We start from the raw sequence: 6,066 nt of genomic DNA on the forward strand, positions 1-6,066 counted from the left end.
ACCTAAAAAAAAGCAAAACCCTGTCTCCAAAAAAAAAAAAAAAAAGAAAAGAAAAGAAAACAGAAAAAAAAAGAAAGAAAAGAGAAGAAAAATGATGAATGGCTCTAATACAAATATAAAATCACTTGGCTTTCTTATCTATTTACTCTTGAAAATGTAGTGATACATTCCATGATGCAAAAGTATATCGGAATTTTTTAGATATTAGTAAAATCGTTTCATAGAAGTGATGTTTATAGTGGTATGTTTAAGAGAAACTTTTAATGATTTTTAAAATTACCTCAGTGAACATGAAGGAATATTATATATTTCTATAAAATAAATATGTACTTGTTAAAAACAGAAATGTATTTCTAAAACTGAAAAGCTATGAGCCAATGTTTGATGGGTGAATCTTTTGTCTTTACATTTTAGGTTTAGCAAACACATGGATGGAATTATGACTTGTTTCTGCAGGGACAGTAATACTTGAGTTTACTTTGGACATACTTATTTGCATATGAACCATTGTAAGAAGTATTTTCAACATATCAGCGTATAAATTCAATTCAAATTTAACTGTACTATTTCAATTTGGGTCATATTTCAATTTGGGTCATACCTATATATATGAGAGAGAGAGCGCAAAGTAATTTTATTTCTTAGTGTTCTGGACAATGAATAATCTAAATTTTTACAAGCAAATCATTTAGACCATCAGTGAAGACAGTTTCCCAACTACTTTTTTTGTTTGTTTGTTTTGTTTTTTTGGTACCGGGGATCGAACTCGGGTCCTTGTGCTTGTGAGGCAGGCGGCAGAACCACTGAGCTAAATCCCCGGCCCCCAACTACTTATTTTTTAAAGAATATTATGATATAGTTCATTAAAAGCAAAACAATTTTAGTACTGAACTAGAATTACTCTGCATTTTCTCTTTGTTATCTTTCCCTGTCTATTTTTTAAAAAGAGAGAAAGGAATACTAAGCACATTTTAATTGATTGCAAATTTCTTTGTCACTTACTTTGTTCAGTATGATTCATACAGGAGAGTTTTCAGAGCCAAATAGGCTAAAATTTTAAATATAAAATATAAACTAACAGTTAAAAATGAACACCTGACAGTGAATAGATCCGTCATGTAATAAAATGTTTAGTATATAAATCATTTAAGCAAAATTATATATGTTTTGTTTTGTTTTGTTTTGTTTGGATATCAGGAATCGAACTCAGGACCTTGCGTTTGTGAGCTAGGCGGCAGCACCACGAGCTAAATCCCTGGCCCCTACATTTTTACACAGAATACACTATCTTTTGCTATATTTAAATAAAACTAAAATAATGAAAAGCTTGTAGCTATCATTTATTTCAATCCTGAATTTTTTATCTATTTTAAATTTACATTCCCCAAATGCTTTACTTTTTCTGTCATATTTATGAACTTTATATTTGCTCAAGTCCTTTTAAAATATACAGATACTTGTAATATTTTCTTCATATTTTACTTTTATTGCATGCAAGTATCAAATATTAAAACATAGTTAGAAACTAGCACTTTTTAAATTGCAATTTTTAAATTAAACAGTAATCTTCAATTTTATAATTATTCCCAAATTCTTAAAGGTTTATATAGGTGCCTCCAAATGAGAACATTGAGATTCAGAAATTACTCATATATTTTGAAGACTATTCAAAATCATTTGCCAAACTGTCATTTAAATTCATTGAATCAGTATAATGATCTTTTCATTATGTAGTTGTGATTAAAGAGTCCCGATTTTTGGATGAAAATTTAATCTCATTGAAAAATGTGAAAAGTAAGCATGCAAAATAAATATTGAATATTCAATTCTAAATTAAAAATATTTTCTCCAAAATTAACAAAACTGTACATATAATGAAACACTTACAAAAAGATCTTCGTGGAAATTACACATTTTATGAAATTGCTAATTCCATATGGTCTGTTTTCTTAGACATTTAAGTGACAGTTAACTGTCTTTTTAAAATAATTTCTATTTGAGAGAATGCATTTTTTATGTAGCATGCCTTTGGCTAATCTTGTGCCCAGGTTCTTCACATGAAAGCTCTGTGACAAAGGACAGAAATATTGAAAATGGATCATATTACTATGCTTTGATTCTAGGAATTCAAGTCATCCCTCTTAATTTAAAACATGTTAGTTTATAACTCTAATACAGTAATTTACATGAATTTTAAGAGTATTTTCAATCAGTTTATTTATATATTCTCATATTAAATTAAAATATGACTATTCATATCACTCAGTGTAACAGGAAAATTCTTTGTATACTGGACAATGTGAGTGTGGGCTTATGCATTTAAATTAGTACTTCTGAATTATCACTCGTTAAAAATCCTTGATATAGGTCTGGCAGCTTAAAAAGTAGGTGTGACAATTTATTTGCTAATGTTTTTAAAATCTGACACTCTATCAGGAATAGCTCATACATTTTCAATACACCACCACGGTCTGCTTACAAATATCAATGCCAGGTTTGACAGGTGGTGGCTCACAAGTAAGTTCCTTAAAAACACGTGTTCTATTTCATAAAAACATGTATTTTCATTTCTTGACAAATTTAAAGTACTTTGGGTTGGATGAGCCTCTTCCAAATTCTTTTAACCTAACAACATATAGTATTATATTATCTGTTAGACCATGAAAGCATTTGAATGTTCAAACGTATTTCATTAAAAACTTGTCATAAATTTTCAGGAATTACTCTGTAGAAACTCAGAGTTTGTTTCTGTTTTTAACATAGTACATGAGCTAGTGAACTTTATGTAGACTTAGATTATAAAGAAATAAAAATTGGTCCGGGGATTTATCTCAGTGGTGCCGCCGCCTGCCTCACAAGTGCAAAGTCTGAGTTCCAAAAAGAGTACCAAAAAGAGAAAAAAGAAAGAAATCAAGATTAAATATAAGAAAAAATCAAAACGTGTGATTTTATGTTAAAAGGGGAGCTGTTTTATTGTATATTAATATTTTGTTAGAATATAAATGCTTTAAAGTTGACTGTTTGCAATGACTTGGAATACCCCATAATTGAGATTACTACTATTTTGATGATTTTGTAACATGTTTATCACCCACAGGACTCTGTACATCATAAGGGAAGTGGTCACTTAAGAAGTACGGTAGCCTGAAAGAATAAATGAAGCTTCCATTAGAAGCTTTCACAAAATGTCCAATTTCTAATATATTTTTTTAAAGTGCTAAGGTTCAGTCCAATGCAAAATGTTAAATATCAAGTATTATGAGAATCTCTTCTAGGATGGAGACTATAACTTAGAAAATCTGATCCTATAGAATAAGAGCCTAAATTGTTTGTTAAAGGGAGAGACAATTCTCAAGAATTTTTCAATATACTTGAGCAAAGTAATAGGTAAAGGCCACCTATTTTTCAGCATTACTAACATGGTTCATAAGTTGTAAAACTGATTATATACCTACTATATACCTACTAAAAGAAAATACAATGAAATTCTAAAATTCTCCACGTGTTTACCTTTTAGTTAGTTTTCTTTATTTTTCTAAGAATAATCATTGAGAGACTAGGTAAAGAATTTTTGTAGCTTCTTTACCATTATTCTAACATGTTAATTTGCTTTATAATTTATTCATATTTAATTTTCATTGTCAATTTGATTTTTTGATTATATGATCTTGACTTTTCCTTCATTGAAAGTAAAATGTGCTGTGCATAAAATAATGAAATTATTTGCAGTTGTTTTATACAAATTGTAGGCAATTGCTAAAAAGCAATGTGATGATTCTAGGATTCAAAATGATGTTTTTTCCACCGTAGATTAATGCTGTGACCCTTGGCAACTTTCGTTATTTCTCTGCCTTGATTTCAGTCTGTAAAGATGAATACAGTTAACTCAAGTTTGTGAAGATCTGAAAGAAATCTAGATTTTTAAGTTTTCCTTACTGGGTGTATGTCAGTTAGAATGCTCAATTTAGCAATATGGTAATTAATAATCATTGCTATTTATACTTTATATATAAAGTCATAATTATATCCTTGAGGTGAAAACATCTTTCTCTTACTGTGTAGGTATATTATTTGTAAAAAATACTTAATATATATCCTTTTCAATTTTTCATTAACTTTAAAAAAATTAAATGTTCACTCATAGTAATTAACAGTAAATTTAAACTTACAATTTCCATGAAAAGAAAATAATTAGTGCAGTTTTATTAACTTTAATACATATTTTTACCATTTAAAATGACACTGTTGAATGAACTTTCAGTATATTTAACAAAATATATAATCACTATATGTTTCTCAAAATTGAATGTGATTTATAAATTAGTAAATGGCTTTTATGTTTCCACATTTTCTTTGTATTTAATACTTTTTAAAATTAGGTCTAGAGTGATTTCCATTATTTTGGTTTACATTCAAATGATACTGAGTATATTTTCAGTACTTGGGAATCTTTGCCTTTTTTTCGAACCATGGGAATATGTACCAAAATATATCATTCTTCATTCTAATATTTTGAATTTAATAACTGCTTTTTGCATAAAGATTAATAATGTAGCTAATTCTAATTTACTCTTTTTCTGCTATGATACAAATTTGACTATTAACCTAATACTATAATAATTTCTATTCTCAATATTTTCAAATGTCATTACTTGCGCTGTTTATTGCTCTCAATGAAAATCTGAATTTTTCCTCAAGTATTTACAGAAATCTTTATGCAATGATATAAACTGAGAATGTTAATAACTAGAGTTTAAAAGGATAGCAATGACAAATCCACTATGAACACATCTAATCAGATTATATTAATAAAGAGAGGCTCAAGTACTATGAAAGAAGGGTCTTTAAAGAGACCGAGAGCATAATAAGCTGACATTCATGAGAATGCTAATAAAAAGTTATCCGTGAATATCACCTTCCAATTTTCAACACTGGTATTATACAGCAACATCGTGTTGCATTCCTATTCCATAGAAGAGATTTAACCCAACATCATGTGAATCAGAATTTTTTCTAATTATCTAACAAAAATTATCTAAATAGAAAAAACTGTAAATAGCATTTATTATTAAAAGTAGTGCAGGAAAAAAGGATGGTTGGCATAATGGGTATGTCTACCACTAGATGTTAGAATTGTGCCTGGCACCTCATAGACATTCAGTTAATGAATTTTCAAATATGTATTTATAGCTGTCTACATACTAAAATGAATTCCATGAGTATCATATACTTCCTGAATGATTCAGCACACCACCATTTATCTCAAAATAAACTTCAAGGATGCCTAAAGTTTCAGTAAGAATATTAGGTGAGTGTTATATATATATCCTAGCATGAAACTTTGTAGAAAATCATTGAGTATTCCAAAAGCAAAAGGTTCAAATAGTGAAGGGAAAAATGGGTGAGAAAAAGTAGGTCACTTAGGCATTAAACTCATATTTCCAGTTTTTTATTTTAATTTGTTCTGCTTGTTAGGGTAAATAGCTGTTTCTGTTTTGTTTTGTTTTGCTTTGTTTTGTTTAATAATAAAGGAAGTAGTTGTTCCTTTTCTACAATTACATTGCTGTTTTAAATTTTAGAGCATGCCTTAATGGAGACAAGGGTGAAAATTTCTGAAGACATTCGTAGTGTTTTTAAGTCTGGTTTGGTGCTTATCTGTTTAGAAAGCATTTACTGGGCACTATGTATTTTCCCCTGGGTTCGAGAAAACCAGTTCATCTCTTTAATGAGAATGTTACCTCCAGGGAAATGGTAATCCAGAAGGAATAACACATTCCTCAGGGCAGTTGTCTACACAGAGACATATTTCTTTAGGGCTGACTGCATGTATGTTTTAACTGAGTTTTAATATTTTAAGATATCAGTGCATCTTTTCATATGGTACAATGACTACAGATGCAGTAATTTAAAATATATATTAACAAGTCTTGCTAAGCTTTTTATGCATTAATCACTTCATGTAATTTTATTGTAAGCATTTAGTTTTCTTCTTATTTAAGGTACAATGAAGTAATTATACACTTGTAATTGGCATGTTTTGTTAAATGTAGAGAGAAAATAAAAGGC

General features: G+C 28.8%; 1 long non-coding RNA gene across 1 annotated transcript in view; it reads left to right on the forward strand.

The window, feature by feature from the left end:
- LOC104869984 overlaps positions 1–712 on the forward strand; it is a 4,022-nt gene extending 3,310 nt beyond the window's left edge. Inside the window, exon 3 of the long non-coding RNA XR_782417.3 lies at positions 415–712. This is a non-coding gene — a long non-coding RNA (uncharacterized LOC104869984). The remainder of the gene's footprint in view (positions 1–414) is intronic.
- The last annotated feature ends 5,354 nt before the right edge of the window (positions 713–6,066 follow it).

Source organism: Fukomys damarensis, unplaced genomic scaffold, assembly GCF_012274545.1.
Source record: "Fukomys damarensis isolate Sample0158 unplaced genomic scaffold, DMR_v1.0_HiC HiC_scaffold_6, whole genome shotgun sequence".
NCBI lineage: Eukaryota > Metazoa > Chordata > Mammalia > Rodentia > Bathyergidae > Fukomys > Fukomys damarensis.